The 19,847-nt window shown below is 39.7% G+C and overlaps 2 protein-coding genes across 7 annotated transcripts in view; one reads left to right on the top strand and one right to left on the bottom strand.

Moving 5' to 3' along the window:
• The window catches only part of FBXO25 (F-box protein 25), a 653,677-nt gene that overhangs the window by 118,251 nt on the left and 515,579 nt on the right, over positions 1-19,847 (top strand). The gene's annotated exons all lie outside the window — the stretch shown is intronic.
• The window catches only part of ERICH1 (glutamate rich 1), a 97,066-nt gene that overhangs the window by 6,225 nt on the left and 70,994 nt on the right, over positions 1-19,847 (bottom strand). For 2 of the 6 annotated variants that reach the window (XR_008209984.1, XR_008209979.1), the window contains exon 7: positions 9,485-10,133. The exons of 2 other annotated variants lie outside the window; for them this stretch is intronic. The gene's annotated coding sequence lies outside the window, so the exon portion shown is untranslated. Of the gene's footprint in view, positions 1-3,448; positions 7,299-9,484; positions 10,134-19,847 lie in introns of those variants that run through there. 2 more of the 6 variants (XR_008209980.1, XR_008209981.1) reach the window with 2 other exon arrangements.

The raw sequence follows: 19,847 nt of genomic DNA on the forward strand, positions 1-19,847 counted from the left end.
AGTACTATCTTTGTGGAGCACAAAATGAGGGAGCTGTATTGGAATATGTTGCTGGTGGAAGTAGAAAATGCTGTAAATAGAAGAGGAATGGAATACCATGTGGATAAACTGAGGCATAGATCACCAACTGTAAACAGTTCAGCCCTAAAAGTCATCGAAGGTTATGGATAGACAGTAGCAAGAGAGTTGCTGAGGCTTATGGAGTTACCAGTGAAACAGCATAAACTACTCCTTTATTTCATTCTGTGAATTGACTCGTTCACTTCCCACAGCTCCATTGCCAAGTGGTTACTTCTGTATTTGCAGCCTGCCTACCCACATTGCTTTGATGACATCAAAGGACAGGATAATAGACAAAAATTTACCGGCAAAAATCCTCCACATAATAGCAGAAAATCACGTTAATTTCTGCTATGGGTAAAGGAGAACCACTGCTCTGGAAGAAAATTGTACATTAGAAATTACTGCAGACTGTACCTGATAGAAATTGCATAATAAGAAGGAAAAATAAAAAGGAGAAGAATTGTCTCAGAAGACTTCTAAGAGACCTTACCAGGATGCCAGTGTGGAAACGGGAAAAGTGATCCTGGAACTGGAACTCTTTTTTTTTTTTTTTTTAAGTATTTCCAAGTAAAGATAGGTAAGCATTGCTGTCACTGGCAGTAGCACAGACATAGCAGAAATGCACAAGCCCTCTGGCATGTGTTTCTGGGCTGGATTTCTCTCTGCTGTCTTAGACCTGTATAGCACAGCTGAACTAGCTGCTTTAAACAGCCACCGCAGTATACATATTTTACATATTGATGTTGTGAACAAAAAGAAGTGATGATGGATAATACAGTGAAATGATGCAGCATACTCAGATGTAGACATCAGCAGTGTAAATGCAGTCACATGGATTGCTCTCCATTGATTATAACAGGGGAGTTCAAAGTAAACTTGGTATGAAGAAGAGCAGCATATTACCCGAAGAAATTATCTTGTTCAACCTTGCAAATGGAAGACTGGGAGGCATTTGATTACTTCCTATAAATGTAAAGGGAACAAACACCAGAGAAAGTGGAATGCTGCTTAGGCCAAAGGCTAATACAGCACTAGTAAACAATACAGCCATGAGGAGATTTAGTGTAGAAAAAAGGCGGCTTTCGATGAAGCATGTGTTTCCGAAGCTTTACAGGAAAGAAAGCAGATAAAATAGTTTTAACACGTAATTTGGCTTTTCTTCTGTACCCCAAGACCTTATGGTATAACGTGGAAAGCTCATGTACTATAACAAAGCAGGTGCATAAATCTGTAGTAGATACCTGATTCATTATTAGCTGTGTTAAATCACAGACACTGGGGACCATATGACAAAAGCAGATTCTTTGGAACACTGCTACTCCCATTGCAGTGCCTAGCAGTAAAGAGCTGACAGGTTTATGGCAGTGTAAAAGCATTCAGAAAAATTACTCTTAGATTCATAATAATACAAGGGATAGTAACAAAATGACTCATCCCCATTCTTCTTTATATTACACTGAACTTCTACAGCACAGTGTTCAATTCAAATAGTCCTGGTAGGGTTACATGCACACTGTACTTAGCTGCCTTCCTACAGAGTTTTCCTCAGGGCAGAAGAGCTCTCCATCCACCGTGTAGGAAGTCAGGAAAGACAGGCAAGAGACTGGCATGGCTGAACTGGGACCTGCTGGTCAAACTGGAGAGTAAGAAGAAAATGCACAGGCAGTGGAAACAGGGATTGGTAACCTGGGAGGAGTATAGGGCTGTGTAAAGGTGGAGTCAGGAAGGTCAAGGCCCAACTGGAACTGAACTTGGCAAGAGGGCAAAGAAAGGCTTCCAGGGGTATGACAACCAGGAAAGGAAAGTCGAGAGTGCACCCTCCCTAGTGAGCAACAGCCAGACTAGTAACAGCGAGCAAGGAAAAGGGTGATACATTAAACATATATTTTTTGCCTAAGCTTTCACTAGTGTGACTGCTCTACATACAGCCCTGGAGAGGATGGTTTGGAAGTTGAGAGTAGGGGGAGCAATGTGCCTAACTACTGTAAGCAAATATCAGGTTTGCAACTGCCTGAGGAACCTGAACATCCATAAGTCTATGGATTACAATGAGATGCATCCTAGAGTCCTGAAGGAATTGGCTGATGTAGTCACCAAGCCACTCTTGATGATATTTGAAAAGTTACTGTGATCAAGTTAAGATCCTAATGACTGAACAAAAGGCAATATAGAACCTATTTTTAAGGCAGATATAAGGGATGACCCCATGGAACTACCAAACTTTCAGCCTCAGCCTCACCTCCCTGCCAGGGAAGATCATGGAGCAGATCTTCCTGGAAGCTGTGCATACGGAAGAGGGAGGTATTCATGGACGGCCCCATCTGACCAACCTTGCTGCTTTTCATGATGGTGTAACTCCATCAGTGGACAAGGGAAGAACCACTGATGTCATTTATCTGGACTTCAGTGGCCTTTGACACAGTCTCCCATCACATCCTTCTCTCCAAATTGGAAAGATATGGATTTGATGAGTGGACGGTTTGATAGATGAGGAACTGGTTGCAAAATCATACCCAGACTTTGGTGACTCAATGTCTAAGCAGAGATCAGTGATGAGTGGTGTCCCTCAGGGGTCAGTACTAGTACTAAAGCAGTACTATGCTTTAACATCTTCATCAATAACACTGACAGTGGGATTGAGTGCGAGTCTGCAGATGACACAGCATCTACTTTTTCTGTTTTCTGTGTGGTGCAGTTGACATGAGGGACAGGATGTTATCCAGAAGGACCTAGACAGGCTTGAGCAGTGGGCCCAGGTGAACCTTGTGAGGATCAACAGAGCCCAAGGACTTGCACCTGTATTGTAGCCAATCCCACTATCAGTACAAGCTGGGGATGTAAGGACGGAGCACAGCTCTGCTGAAAAGAACCTGAGTCTACTGGTAGATGGCAAGCTGGACATGAGCCAGCAATGTGCCCCTGCAGCCCAGAACACCAACTGTTTGCTGGGCTGCACCTAAAGAAGCGTGGCAAGCAAGTTGAGGGAGATGATCCTGTCCCTCTACTCTGTGCTGGTGAAACTCCACCTGGAGTGCTGTGCTCAGATGTGGAGTCCTCAGTATGGGAGATATGTGGATCTGTTGGAGTGTGTCCAGAGGAGGGGCACTGCTGTCCTTGCACTGTAATTTTTACCTTAGCTCCCAGCTAGTGGATCTCAGTGTCTCAGCTTCAATTCCCCTCACTCAGTGTAGGTCTTCAAAGAGGCAGAGCAACACTGAGGTTCATGGATTGGCCCACTAACACAGAAAAGTCAATTAATGAGAAGGACTGAATTTAAGGGCCTGCAGGAAGAGATACACAATGTGACACAAAGCACACTACAGCATCTTTTGGGCTTCCAATACCTGAGCCATTGGGCTTCCAATACCTGAGTGGCTGTCATTAGACAGCCACTGCCCTACAGAATGTCCCGTTCTGTACAATGACTGAGTAAATAAATTCACTGACTGTTTTTCTGTAATTTACATGTACAGTAATAGAAAAATATTTACTCATTTTACAACTGAAGATCCAAAGAAAACCAAAATGAAAAGCAAACAAACAAACCAGAAAACCCAAAATCAATAAGATAAGCAAAAGGCAGAGAGAAGACCTGGGATCTTGCAGCTCTGAAGTCCTTAATGGGAATTAGCACGTTTAAAAAAGGTGCTGCAATGCTCACAGCACTGCAACTCTGATATTTGGTTCTACCGTAATCATTCATACAACTTTCCAGAAAGTAGGGATTGGACAGCAACAGAGAGCTGAACTAGCAGATAGGAGCAAGGTGAGGAAAGAGGATAGAAGCTTGCCCACCTCTGCTGTGCAAGTGATATTACAGCACAAGCATTTCCCTGTTGTGTTTTCTGCTTTAAATCCAGGCCTTAAAACCCACGGTGGAATAACGGCTGTCTTTTTTAAAAAAGATCTTTATGGCTTGCTGCTTCTAAGATACCAGAGATGCTGGGCTGTTCTCATTGGACTAGGAACTACATGGGTGGAAAGATTTATCTACATCAATTATTTTGGGAAGGTTCTTATCTGGCAGGCAATGAACAGACTTCCAGTGGAGGTCCTGGAGGTCCCAGTTAACCCACGAAGAAGAGATGCAATGCACAGTCTTGCAACAGTCCCACTACTCAGAGCATATGCAAACACTTCAGGAAGGTAGTGCAATGGGAGCACGTTCAGTGCCATGCTGACAGTTGTGAAGAAGGTGAGTATATTCATATGCTGGAATGCCATTCTTCAACTCCTGTCTCACTGCTGATGTGGATAGGAAAACTTAAGCAGCACTCACAAGACAATTCATTACTCAAGGGCACATCTAGAAACAAGGCATTAGGCTCTTTCCTGTGAAGAGCCTGGAATGTCCACTTAGAAAAGATGGTGAAAAGAAGAGGGAGCTTGTTAAGGAATAAGGCACGATCCCTCATCCTCTCCTTCACAAAGTTCACTAGACTCCATCTACCTCAACACACCCACCACATATTGGCTCGTGTGCCAGGCTGAACAGTGGGTGTTTGTCACTGTGAGAAACAATACGAGAATATTTATTACAATCTGTGGTAAGAACTCTTCACACTGTGTCCTTTGTTCCCACTGTGGCTGATGTGATAGAAAGCTTGACTGTCAGATTCCATGGTCTAGCAGACTTCCCTCGCTCCATCTGTAGAGGATCTCAGATTATGAGTGGCTCCACCACACAGAGTTCCAGATCTCTTATGCAGTTTGATATGCAGTTTGATACGCAGCAAACAGCTATACTGACATGCTGGGTGGTTACTTATCCAACACATGTATACACACAGCCTAGAGCTTTTGGAATTTGAACCATTTGTAAGAAACTGAACAGTTCATTCCTATCAGTTCTATATTGCTGCTGAGAACTTTTCTCATCAGTACATCTGTGCATATGGGCAGATGCATGTGCAGCTACTGAGCAGGGCTCTTTTCCCTCCTCCTCTACATCCCACGCTGACATCCTATTACACATATGTCAAGTTTTCGAAGTGAATCACACAAATGAGAAATCTTAAGAAATAGCCTTCTGGCACGTAATTCCAGAAGTACTTAGGTGTATTAGCTGAGGTTTAGAAGGCCGTGAGATCTGCTGTGGTGCCTGCAAATGGAGGCTTGTGAAGAACTATCATATTTTACGTATGAGAAAGACCCTAATATACAATAAGCCCTGCACTTAGTCCATACCCTACCATCTGTAATTTGCTTTTTTGTAGCTAGGGGCACTTCTAATTTATCTCAGAGCAGCACTGCAATATGAAAAAAATATCTGCAGAAAGGATGTTTGGGGTACTAGGACTCCTGAATGGAAAAGGCTTTGTTTTAAGATAACATGGATACATTCAAATCATGACCATAATTTTAGTTCTGCTTCTAAAGCACTGATTTACAAGAGAAGAATAACAGAACAATACAACTCCAGTCAACCGTTACACTGGTACATCTCTGTTCTTTTCAAATACTATTTCAGATACTCAAAATGTGTGGGTTATTGTATTCCATATGGTTTTATAAATTGAGTCATAAACCCTAAAAAAAAGTTTGTAAGGGTTTTTGTTGTTGTTTTGTTTTTCTTCAAACTCAAACTTCAAAGTACCTGACCTACCTGCTAAAACCTGAAGAATACCCTTGTGCAAGGCATGTGCTATCACAGTAACAGTGAATTTTGAGCTATTCTAAAATGCAGAACTTTATAAAAAATTTCCATTACTGTGTAAAGAAATGCATCAGAACGTCAAGAAGTTCAAAATCATACATGCCCATCCTACTAGTTTTATGATTTTCTTGCCCTCTTTTTCAAATGTTTTAATTTAAAAATAGTTTAAAAAGACATTTTGTTACTTACAGACATTAACTACATTATATAATTCATATGCAGCCCAAGATAATTCTTCTTTACTCATTGTGGCCCAGGCAAGCCAAAAGCTTGGACACACATAGACCCATGTATCTAAACTATTTGTCTAAAGTTTTCCTTAGTGGCCTGATGTTCTTCACATTTGGCAGTAATGGATATCTAGATCTGTAGCACTCACATATAGTTTCTAATTTGGAAAATGTAAACACTTTGATCCATTCTGGTAGATATAAAAGCCTGGATGCAGTATATTTCCATGCTGCATGTTTCCAGTGCAACAGGCTAATGAATTAACCTATGTAAAATAAAAAGGGGCTGAAAAAAATTGTCCTGTAAAACTTAAAACCGCAATTCAGTAAGATAAAGATTACTGTAGTCTTCCAAGAACGATAGAAAATGCTTCAAAGTGATAGGTTAAATTACATGGATTTAGTGGAAACTTTCTGAGTTAAATTTATGTTCTCATGCAGTTTCTGACATATTCCCTTGTTTTGTTTCCTTGTAATCGCCCTCACATTGCCAGTTACATACAGTGATCCATGATATCTGTATTCCTACTTAAATGCTCTAATCCCTTAATAAGACTTCTATTATTTCTGGAATGGCATTGTGCCAGCACAGCTGTGGCTACTTAGCAGGATCAGTAATCTATTTCTAGGCATAATCCAGAGTACAGGTACATTTCTTCTGTTGTGAATTCTCTAGATGAACACTAGAAGATTCTTTCATCAGCATCAGTAGAGTGTAAAACAATCTATGCAGGAGGTAAAGCATGAAAAATTCATTAATCAAAGGAGTAGCATTTCTATAATGCTTATTTTTTCATTATGCAGTCTTTTTTCTGATTAAGTGTTGTGGTTGGCTGTCTGTCTGTAGGCCAAACAGAAATGATTAAAACAGAATTTAAATTACCTAGAGGTGGAAAGCCAAACCCAAGAGAGGAACAGTAGTGAACACTTGCATTTAAACGTGACACAATGGACTTAGGACTGATTGCTCTCTTCAGAGATTGTATCTCCCATGACACAATGCTAAGGATCACTAGGACCAGACAGTATTCATCTAACAGCTCTAAACTAACTGAGGGATGAAATAACACAACTGCTAGCTGCAGTGTGTTACCTCTGGGAATTGTGTCAGTATCAGAGGCCTGCATGGTGGTAAAATGGATCATTTTAACAAAGGGATCCAGAAGTGACCCGAGGAACTACAGGCACAGCACTGCCAACGGGACCGGAGAAGGGTTTTTCCCTTTGTGGTCCTATATGGAACCAGAGTTGGACATGATGATCTTTGTGGGTACCTTCCAACTCATGATTCCTTGGTTCTATAAGACCACCACACCTGCTGTCTTTGTTCAGCAAATCAGTAGTAACCACTGCAAGAAAAAGAAGGAGCAGACACATGAGAAGATACTTTGTGCAACGGTTCATAAAACTTCTGCAAAGGGAAAATACATTTCACAAGCCCTCTGCCTTTATAATAAGTGGTTAAGCTGTGTACTAAGCTGGATTTGTTTAAATTGAAAACAAAACAAAACAAAACAATTTGTAAAAGGAGTTCACGTGGGCTAAGAAGATCCTCATTTGTATGAATAAGCAATTAAAAGACACAAAAACAAAGCAGGAATGCAAGAGTCCCACTGGAAGGAAATCACCAATGCAATCCTATGGGATTTCATGCCAAGATGTGTGCTGCTCAGCAAAGTTCTGAATGACCTTAAAAAGGTGATGAATAATGGGAGAACAAAGACTGCTGATTCCACTATGTTTATTACAGTGACTACAACTGAAAGCTGACTGTGCAGAGCTGCAGAAGCACAGCTTGATCATGAACAACTTGTGGCAAAATGGCAGACAAGATTCTACGTAAGGTATAGCAAAGCTGTACACACAGCTATGTAGGGTAATTAAGAATATTAGGAAATGAAATAGCATTTCTATGAAAATGCCAGTTCAGTAAGGGGTCAAGAAAGCAACCAAATCATTTGACTGCAAGACAAATAAAAAAACAGCTCAAACCTGTATGGTGAATCTATGTTTTTAATAACATGCACCCACCACTAAATCAGGCTGCCCAGGACTCCATCCAACACCTCCAGAACTTCCCTGGGCAATGTGAGCCAGTGCTGCACCATCCTCTAAGAGCTGCTCTGAGATATCCCCTCTTCTAGTTTAAAGACATTCCCCCTTGTCCTATCACTATAAGACAATGTAAAAAGTCAGTCTCTTTCCTGCTTATAAGCTCTCCTCAGGTACTGGAAAGCCACAATAAGATCTCCCCAGAGTTTTCCGTTCTCCAAGCTAAACAAGACCAGTTCCCTCAGCTTTTCTTCAAAGGAGAAGTGCTCCAGCCCCTCTGATCATCATTGTGGTCCTCCAACAGCTCCGCATATTTCTTGTATGACATCCTTGAATTCTTCCCAAGCCACCCATTCTTGCTTCCATTGCCTGTACTTTTACTTCTTTTTCCTCAATTTAACCAGCAGTCCTTGCTTAGCCATGCTAGTTTCCTGCCTCCTCTCTGATTTCTTATGCTGGGGGAGGGAAGAGGTCTTACACAGTCAGAAAGGTGTCCTAAAGATCTGCCAGCTCTGTTCCATTCTGATGTCCCTAAGGACAATCTCCCTCGGGGAGATCATCCAGTAATTCCTTATACAACTGGAATTTCACTCTCCTGAACTTCAGGGTCTTGACTCTGCTCCTTGCCAGGCCCTTCTTCACAATCATGAACTCAATCAGAGTGTGGTCACTGCAACCCAGGCTGCCTCCATCTTAACCACTTTAACAATCTCCTCCACACTGATGAGCAGCAGGTCCAGTAACACTTCACCTCTGCTTGGTCTGCCCAGTACCAGAAGCAGGAAGTTATCCTCAACTTCAAAGGACAAAAGTCCTTTGCTACAAGAGACTGCTTTTTACACTGGCCTATAGAAAGTGTTCAATTTACACTGTTTTTCAGAATCCTCTCGTGCTTGATCTCCTACAGTTTGAAGCATGGTTCTTGGATCCTAGTGTCCTATTTTTTTGGTGAGCATTAAAAGCTCAGTGGAAGCTTACTTACTCACAGTGTAATACTTGGGAAAAAAAAAAAGTATCACAATAAAAAAGCAAAGCAAACAAGAGAGGATGCTTTAATTTCAGATAGACAGCTGTAAAATTGCTTAGTATAAATAGTTAGAATTTTTTGTTTGTATTTCTTTTTGGCAATACAGAGTTGAATGGCTATGGGATGATACAGCCATCTGTCTTGTGGGTGCCTGGAGGAAACTTCTATACCAAAGCAGCACTGACAGTTATACAGTAATATCCTGCTGCACAATGCTACTAACTGAGAGTTGGAATGCAGTTATTTCCACCGTGTGAGGGCTCTGCACAGAACAAAATGCTCAGCTGCAATGACTCCTGCTCACTCACAAGTACACACTGCCAGACTGGGAATGAAAGTTAATGCTCCTGCAGGGCATAATGGATGGCAGTGCAAACACACAAGATTCCATGCACTGAGATAACATCCAGGTCCACAGATTCAGATTTAATACTAGAGAAGAGAAGGAACAGAAACTGTGTGAAGAATGCCTTTATTGGGTAGGTTTTCAGATGACTTATCCTGTATATTCACAAACAATAACAGCAACAAATTGAGGGACTCGGGAAAAAAGAAGGTAACAAGGATTTCTTGGCTTCATACAGAAAAATTCCTATTCAAATGCCTGCAGTACAAAGCATCACTAAATTGTGAATAATTAAATCCTATGATTTGGATGGACAACTGGCTCTGCATTAAGGTTGATGAAGGACCCTGAGTTGTTATTCAAAAGACTATCCTCTTAGAGATACTTGCTCAATACCATCTCAACTTTGTGACTTTCACTTTCCAAGTTTCTCATCACTCTCATCTGAAAGTATAAGTCTTAAGTAGTTCACGAGAATGTTGCTAAATAGAACTAAACAGCTCTAGGAATCATTACCTGCAGGGGAAATACCAGACTCACACATGCATAGTTCCATTTCTGCTTCTGTCCCATTCATCTCACCTTGGTAAGTCATTGTTTCCAGCTGCTTCCCAGGACCTGGCCATGCTCAGGCTTCCATCATACATCAGATGCCAAGTATTTTGAGACTGCTTTTCACTCTGCAGAAGAGGGCTGAGCTACCTTACACATCCAGTGGAGGAGAAGCCTTGGAAATTACTGAGAAAGTGGACTGAACACCTAGAAACACAATAGTCAGCTTAGCATTTGTGTCCCAGGTGCCCTTGAAATATTCTGGCTTGGCATTTAACTCTGATGGGTTTTTGCTCATGCATGAGGGAACTGGATTGAAAGAATGCACGTTTCCAGGAGTAAAAGGACCTTTTGGAATCCTAAAACCTAACTCTGTTAGCATAGTCAGAATTTGGGAGCAGAAGGCTGCATGCTACCTGTTTGTATTTGAGGGGTTTCTACAGGTCAGGTTCTAGTTGGGGCAATTAGATTTTGCTCAGATAAAGCTGTAGAAGTGCATTCAGCTGCTTGATTCACATAAATAAAAGAAACCAATGTACTGCTCTGAATGTCTCTTTTCTTTGGCTACTTCTTGTTGTTTTTCTTTTTTTCCAGTTTCTATTACAAAACATTTCAGTTCTCTTTTCTGCGTTCTAACTGCAGGCACCTGCAGCTGGTGTAGGAGTGGTACTTCTAGTTACAAGTTGTTTTAAAATCCTTTTCTTTTCACACTTAGTTCCTACGCTAATTGGATGTACTGTGACTTTGCTGGTTGCTGCACTGTTATCCTGTTATTCCTCCTTTGTGTTTCTATTGTGCAGCTTTGGGGCCAGGCTGTGATACAGCCTTGATTATAGGGGGCTGTGAGAACGAGAAACCACTGCACTCAAGTGGGAATCCCATAGGCAGCTTGGCTTCTTGTAAAGATCCTCCTGAGAATCTGTTCCTGCTTACTTCTGTACTGTGACAGCTCTGGGCAGAGTAAATGGGGCTTCTGTGTAACATTTCTAGCTCCAGCAGATAATGTAAGCACAGCTTGCTTTTTGGTTCTTCATACCACCTGTCTCTCCTCTGCAGCTCGGCACTCCGTGAGCAGCAGAAGCTGGGAGACTAAGCTGAAGTTAGATGAACGCCTCTGATGAATCCTCACATGTGTGTCCAACAATGGATTAGGGTGCAGATGTTTAGGTAGTTAATGCTAATACTGAGAGAGTTAGTAGGTCAATGCTGTATCCCTGGAAATCTGCTTACAGAACTGCTTATGTAAAAACTGCATAAAATCTGCACACCTCGCTAGAAAACTGTGAGTGCAACATCCTACACAAATTTATAAGTCTCAAAACTGTATTTTTCATTAGCAGTTAATGTGCTTATTGCAAGGATCTTTCTTAAAGAGCCAGCTGGAAGAAATGCAACACACATAATACACACATTAGACACCACCATGAGATTGTCTTGTTGAACACAAGAAAATACTGGAAACGTGGTGACAGAACTCAAGCTACAGATCACATTTTGCAGGAAAAGAAACAACTATGAATTTCCCTTTGGTGCTTTTTTAAAAAAGGAATCTTTCAGAAAAAACATTCTTAACTAATACAAATGATTCCCTGCAGAGCAACAAATTCAAAATAAATATCTAAGACAAAGTTGAAAGGGTATTTACTATGACTGCTTTTCAGTTCTTCTGCTTCCCCTTAAACATACCTTAATAACAAACATTTGTATAGTTTTTGTTGTTGTTGTCGTTGTTGCTTTTTGTGTGTGTCTTTTGTTTGGCTTCCTATCCTTATCTAAAACAAAAAATGCTTTTCTTGCAGAAAACTGAAGAAGTACAGTCATTATTACACTTTGTGCTATTAGGTTCCTGTGAAGTTACCTAATGTCATGTGGCTTTCTGATCAAGGGAAAACAAGCATAAAACACAATAAAGTGCAGATTAAATACATTAGAAATCATCTAGATGATCTCAGCACTCAATTTTCAAAAAGAAGGTAGACACAGGGAGTCATTATGTTGTTTCTCTTTGGACCCCATCAAGAGCAGGACTAGATTCAGTAGCGTTCAGCATTTTTATTAATGAACTATAAGAAAATGCATAATCATCGCTGTTAAGATTTGCAGATGACACCAGGCTTAGCAGGTAGCAGTTATTAATGAAAGCATACAGGCATGTGAAACAATCCATCATTTACTGACCCAGACACAGTAAAAGTTAATACTGTCAAATAAAAGCTCAGACACTGGAGAATAAGAAGGACAGAAGCAAGGACTATATGCTGGAAAGCTATAAACGTCAAGATTAACTATAGGTAATTGTATTGCACATAATTCTACATGGTGTCTCTATACAATTCTAGAGCAAAAAGTGGATATAAACAATGGTGTGAGTATGAAAGTGCTGAGAATTTAAATGAAGTTTGTGTGCAGTCTGTGCACTCTTGTTCTCCAATGGTGTAAAAAAAAAAAAAAAAAAAAAAGTTTGAAGACAGTAGAAAATGCCTTAAAGCAAATAATTTAGAGAGAATTCTTAGGATACCAAGTCGGAAGGGTGCATTGCAGCTTGATTATGGTGTTCAAATGCTTTCACAGACAGAAAATATTGGCTAGTGAGGGACCTTTTTAATCTAGTGAAGGAAAGCGTACCAAGAACCAACGGTTTAAAGTTAAATCTAGTCAAACTGAAATAAAAAATAATGCAAGTTTCTAACAGTGAGAGCGACCGAGTACTGAAATGAATGATCACAGAAGGGGCTAAGTTCTCATGTCTTTAAATCAAGCTTGACTGTCTCGGAAGAAGACTTCAGCAAAAAACCCCAAACCAACAAATGGTGCTTTTGTCAGTTTCAAGTTACTGGTTTTCACCCTGAAGTACAAGGAAAATTTATGACCTGATATTTAGATGGGATTATAAAGGATAATCTTTTGTCCTTTCCAGCCTTAACCTCCATGAATCCATCAATTTACCGAGGGAGTACAGAGAAAAAAAAAAAACTTGAGTGACTTTTGCCATCTGTAGAACAATGTGATTCACAGCAGATTGCAAATCACCCAGTAATAAGTATATGTCAGAAACTATCAAGATGAATATATCCTTGCATTGCCTTCTAATTTAAAAGTTCAGAGTTATTTAATATTTTACAGATTAATTTTATACTGGGTAATTGAATTAATGTGAAAGGGTTAAGCAGACAGGCTAATGAAACACTGTGCCATGTACTTAGCTTAATGCGGTTGGAAAAATCAATGCACTTTGGTCTGTCAGTTAGCAATCAGAGATTTAATTCAATAACATGTCAAGTATTTTAACTGTTTATCAATGTAAATAGAATCCAGCAGTATAGTAATGGTAATAGGCAAAGATGCTTTCCCTGAATTTAAATCAGATTTGAACATGTCCTTCATTTTAAGCCCCTAACACGCCAGATTCAGATCAAACTATCATTACATCTACAGAGCTTGGTGACTACTTCTGTGAATCAACTCTGTATTCACCACTGGTTCACTCCCTAAAACATAGGCAACGGGCAATCAGTTTGCTATAATTAGCAACTGTTATTTTGTTGTGCTTTTATGTTCACTTCCACTTTACTGTTGTTACTGGGAGGTGAACTAAATTACACACCAATCTTTTACTGAGCCTACATGGTAAGTGGTGAAGGCCACCTTGTGCATGAATACATAAAGGAGAAAGGGAATAAGGAAAAGCAGAAGCTTCTCCTCATCACATTCCAAGTACAGATGTATATTGCTCCTTACTCTTCTCCCTTTTACTATTCCTGGGCACTGGTTTCCCTGTAGAAGCAGCAAGAAAGGGAGATATGGCTCTGTCCAAGTTGAAGGAGCTTGTCACTACCAGAGCAGCACCTTGAATGGCGATGTTTTGATAATGCAATGTGTACCTTCCTGTTTTTTTCTCAGCTGCAACAAATGCATTTGTTTTCAATAAGATCCAGATCCATAGGTAATGCAGATGTTTCCACCTGACCTACCTGTTTATGCTCTCAGTCATACTGAAGACATAAATTAATTCTCTTTGTACCATTGTCATCATCCTAAAATAGATATCTAGAAACAATCAGATACACAGGGCTGTACAGGGATCTATTTCATCTGAGCAATTAAAAAGGTTCTCAGATGGTAATATTGACATTGCTGACATCAGAAGTTAGGAGAAATGAATCCTGTCTCCAAACTTTCTTTAGTAAGTTACAGATGGATACTACCTTAAGGGTAGAGGGTACTTTGTATCACTTTTAGTAGACAGACCATGTGTGCAACAAAAGATTATTAAACCTTGCTTAAAATTTTTAACCTTGCTTACAAAATCTTCTATCACTTCCTTGATAACACTTTATTCTATCACACTACCCTAACATACTGCCACCTCCTATGTAATAGAAATTCACTGTGCTGGATGCTTTATAAACTCACAATCATAGAATCATATCACAGAATCACAGAGTGGCCTGGGTTGAAAAGGACCACAATAATCATCTAGTTTTAACCTCCCTGCTCAATTGTATGTGCCTTTAAAGAACAGCGCTGACAAAAGGCCATTTGGAGAGAAGCAGCTATGCACGCCTATGTTTAATGTAGAAAGGTGATACCTTTACACACACACCTCTTCTTTTCATCTAGAAAATTATGCATATCTCACTGATACAATTCCAACCTTTGCTGCATTGTTTTGGACACTCAAGCAATCCTATGTCTAAAAGAAAATTAAAAAAGAAAAAACACCAAACCCTTTTTGTAATAAAATCCTGTTAATATCTAAACACATATTATCCACATTTTTACCTTTGGATATTTTTACATCTAATTTCATGAAGCCTGATGCAGATCTGCCGATGACTTCAAGAACAGTTATTAGAAGAAGCCCATTCAATGTCAGCAGATGCCGTACGCAGGTCTCTAGATAAAAATGTACAGAAGATTGGCTGCTGGTTCTACCTGTATGTAAATCAGTAACTACATATACTACATTGTACTATTCCTTCAGCACAGAATCATAGAATCATAGAGTGGCCTGGGTTGAAAAGGACCACAATGCTCATCTCGTTCCAACCCCCTGCTATGTGCAGGGTTGCCAACCAGCAGACCAGGCTGCCCAGAGCCACATCCAGCCTGGCCTTGAATGCCTCCAAGGATGGGGCATCCACAACCTCCTGTGCAACCTGTTCCAGTGCGTCACCACCCTCTGGGTGAAAACCTTCCTCCCTATATCTAACCTAAACCTCCCTGTCTCAGTTTAAAACCATTCCCCCTTGTCCTATCACTATCCACCCTCATAAACAGCCGTTCCCCCTCCTTTATATATATGCTCCCTTCAAGTTCTGGAAGGCCACAATGAGGTCTCCCTGGAGCCTTCTCTTCTCCAAGCTAAACAAGCCCAGTTCCCTCAACATTTCCTCATAGGAGAGGTGCTCCAGCCCTCTGATCATCTTAGTGGCTCTCCTCTGGATCTGTTCCAAGAGCTCCACATCCTTCCTGTGGTGAGGCCCCAGGCCTGGATGCAGTGCTGCAGATGGGGCCTGCATCAAATTGTTGCATTTTTAAGAACAGAGAAAACAGATGAGAATATAGGCAGATTGATGTGAGAGTACAGAGACACATTAGTCAGCACAGCATGCAGTTGTCTTAGCACACTACTGACCTATCTGTTGCCGAGCTTTTGGGCAGCATTACAGCAAAGGAGAAGGAAGGGAAGAAGACAGAAAAACTACAGAGATAGAAAAACCGCAGAGATCTGTGGAGGGCACTGTGGGAAAAAGCACAAACATGTTGATCTGAAAATGTAGCAAATGGGTGATGAAAGCTAGTACCAGAGGCTGAGAGGATGGAGGTACCATCTGTGCACTGAGGACTGAGAAGACTGGCAGGATCTTGAAAAAGGAAGGCAGTCTTTAGTTAAGGCAACCTAAAAGCCTACAGTTGATGCAACAGAAAAAGAACTGAACCCTGATTCATTCCTTCTCTATTTCTGTGTGGTTCTCTTCAATCTTAGAGAACACTTTTTTTTTCATTATATATCCTAAATTGAAATATAATAATGGAAAAGAAAACTACAGCTTGTTTATCTATTTAAAAATACACACGGTTCATTAAAATGAACACAGACTATTAATTCTACAAACTTAAGCACTAAACTTGGAAAATGTCCTTATTAAAGCTCTATGTTTGGCCTTGACTGACTGTGGAGCATTTATATTGTTTCCAAATAATACATATAATATACAGCTTTTTCTATGATCTTTAAATGTAGGAAACACACATAATACTTTTCAATCTCTGCTTTTTCCTCATATTTATGTAGTATGTTTTTCTCCCATAGCTTAATTCATTATATTTGGCAGTTTAAAAAGGTAAATCTCCTTCATCTAAGGAAAACATGTTTTAAAAATTGTGAAATACTCAGACATTATAATTACCCTATTAAAAAATTATAGATACAATGCGAAAGATCAAATTGTTAATGGTGAAGATAAATGAGTTACACAAACACATGCAATGCAGCCTCCTTAGGTGCAATCTAGGGCTGATGCAATTAACCACAAAATCTACTAAAAAAGCTGAGGGGCTTAAATATCAGTATTTTTTTTTCCAGTTTCAGTTTGCTGTTTTTTTCATACTCTTTTTGTTGTTACACTTCGTGCATAGAATGCTGCACAAATGTAACACGCACCACTCTACTTCTGTAGACTGCACTTATGACCAGATATTTTATGATACACCAAAGTGAAATATGTTTTCTTTGGTCAAAGACAGCTTAACAATTCTCTGCTTTCACGCAGCCTCTCACTATTTTTTTCCATCCTTGTCTTTTTTTGAAAGCCTTTCTTTTCGACATGTCATTTCAGAGTTTCAGCCTACAGAGTAGAATCCCCCTGCATTGGTGCAGAGGAGAAAAGCCAGCTGCCATAGAAAACACATGAGGGAATTTATAACCCTACAGTTTTGTCAAGTATTATAAAAATACTGCACCATTTACGAAGCAGTGCAATCTACAGCATTAGAGACTGCTCCCCATATTACATATCCACAGAATAAAAGAATTAAGGCTATCTAGGCAATTTTGAGAATAGACAGGTACTTATTTACAGCAATAATGGCTTCAGTCTCATATCCTTGAAGACAAGCACAGTCAGTGCTGCAGAGGCTCAAAACTACTTCAGCCTCTCTCTTCTCCCCTGTACGTGGAGCCTAGGGATGGGGCCAGCACATACTCAGAGTGCATACTCATCTTCCATCATGCTGCTGATTCTCCCTTGCTAAGTAATATTTAATTAGGTGAACAAGAAATTTAACTGTTGAATCCACATGCATACTGCCTTCTAGTTGATCCCTAAACTTTTCATACTCTTGGATTCTATATTAATTCTTAAAACAGAGTATGTAAAAGTTCTGTCTTCCCAGAAGTTTGAAATATGCTTATAACACTGTATGTACAGTTCAGTCAGAAATTCTCTGATGCAAAGTTTGCTGTAGAAATGCCTTGAAAATCCAACCAAAGTGCACATTCAATAGACTGAACAACATTCAAGAGGTAGAACTTAAGTCTGTCTCCCGTGTCATTGATAGGTTTAGCATAAAAACCAAAGCAATAAATGCTTCATTGGTATGCTGAAGGAGCCATGAAATGTAAAACACACAGTGCTCACTGATGGATATTCATTTAATTTTTTCAGTTTTTGTATTGCAGACAAATAGGTAATAACCCTGTTCAATTAAACAATAAAAAGTATAGATAGAATCAATATTACTTCTTCTAGAGAAGAAACAAAGGAAAGTGACCGGGCATTAAAACTGTGATCTGTGAAAATCTTTGACTGCAAATAGGGTGGTAAACATGGAACCAAAATTCCTCTGCAATTTTTAGCATATTGGCTTACTGATATTATTATAGGATAAATAATATTTCTTTCACTTTTAAACCATATCTTTCTGCAGGATACTTTCACAAACTGCTCCCAAGTCCTTCTGCATCTTATGGTTTAACATGACATTGTTTGGTGTGCTTGTTCCAGAAACAAGTACGCTCTTGTATGATCATGTTTACCTGCAATGACAACCTACAATCTATCTTCTTGAATTTGGTCCAATTTTCCAAACCTTCACACATCTCAGATTTTACTTTAACCTCCACTCTTTCTAATCTCTTTTAGTGTAATAGTGGTAGGTTTGGTAAATATAAGATTCAGCTCATATTTCAGGTCATTTACAAAGACATCAGATATCACTGCCTATAAAAAAAATTTGCCATGCTCTGAAGCATTTCCCAGGCTTGCTTTGTTAGGACCAGTTGATGTCTGCACAAAATATAAGGCTCTTACAGTAGCTGAAGTAAAAAGAAAAAAGAGACTGAAAACAATTGTTTCCTCATTATTGCCCGATTCAAGCAAAGGACATTTCTGAGCTAAGAAATTTTATTCACATTCTGGGATTAGACTATTGACAGTACAAAACACTTCTGATTAGCAAAGATATCCAGATCTGCTGCTCTGCATGCAGCTATTTAAAATTCAGCTCAATTCATAGAATTTTTTAATAGTATTAGAAATGGCCAAGCATAGAAACAGAAACAATAATGAAAAATTCCTAATGCAGAATTGTGTTATACTAAGGATGGCATTCCACTATTAAACTCTTTCATCTCTTTAAAAGGTCTTGGTCATAATGGAGACCATAATAAAATTATACTCTTATCATAACAAAGTGGCCCAATCTGATGTAAGTTACTTTTGTACATTATGTAAGTAATAGGAAAGCAAAATAATACTTCAGCCCAGAAGCTGTGGTCAAGAGACCACTAGCCAAATTTAATTAATATATATAGTATTTTTCCACCTAGAAGATCAAAATGATATGTGTTTCCTCGTTATCAAGAATCTATTTTTCTTTTAAATCTTAGCTTCTCCCAGTCCATGATTAACAATAACCCCTAGCACTGTGTAATTAATTCTAGAAAGGCCATAAATGCATAGGAAGCAAATGAAGCACAGCCTCATCTAAAATCAATATGTGCAGGGCCTTGTGTGCACTGACTAGTTCTTCCAGTATTCTCTGTTGTATGTAAGGGCCAAGGGAGTCTCTGCAGTCTCTCTTCTAGCTGGCTTGGGCAGTAGCAGCCCTTTTCTTGACATACATGCGTTAAAATAATAAAACAACAGATCCATGACCATACATTAATATGTCATTGCTAATGTTACATGGCCAATCTGTAAGGGTGTGTGCAATGTGAGAGTATTTGCTTAATTTGCATTATCAGATCAAGGACATTTTCACTTCAAAGGGAATCACAAGTAACAGAGAAAGCAATAAACAAAACCCACAGCAAGCAATAACTGAGATTATAACAAGGACTAAAGCTCCCCAGTCACTAACTGATGGTCCATTAAAAAACTATAGGCATAGCTTTGGATATGACCAATCTGGACTTCATAACTAATAAAAAAGGAGAAACAAGTTCAACTGGATTATGGATACTTAAAGGGGCCTGTGGGACTATTCATAATTTATTAAGAAATGCTTAGGAGAAAGGCTGAAAGACAGAAAAAGGGTGAACTAGGGAGCAACAAGGGGCACAGTGAGGCAGAAGAACAAAGGGGACCAGCCACGTGCAACCAGCCACAAGTCCATTCACTTATCTAACTTACACTGAGCCTGATCACCACAGTCAATCCCATTTTCTAATTAAATCCTTTTTTAACTATCTTTCCATGTAAATCTCAATCTTGACACCCTGTGAGTCCTGCAAATCCTAGATACCCTCCACTGCAAAAAGTAGAGCAAGTGAATTAAGAACCATCAGCTGGTGACAGACTTGGGTGACATCAGTCTCCACGTCCGTGCTGACAGCAAGTGGACTGAATGAGGGTTTCAGCATCAGCAGCTTTGGGACCAGTACATTTTTATTTTCTCCTAGTCTGATTTTTGTGC

Source organism: Tympanuchus pallidicinctus, unplaced genomic scaffold, assembly GCF_026119805.1.
Source record: "Tympanuchus pallidicinctus isolate F22 unplaced genomic scaffold, pur_lepc_1.0 scaffold1, whole genome shotgun sequence".
NCBI lineage: Eukaryota > Metazoa > Chordata > Aves > Galliformes > Phasianidae > Tympanuchus > Tympanuchus pallidicinctus.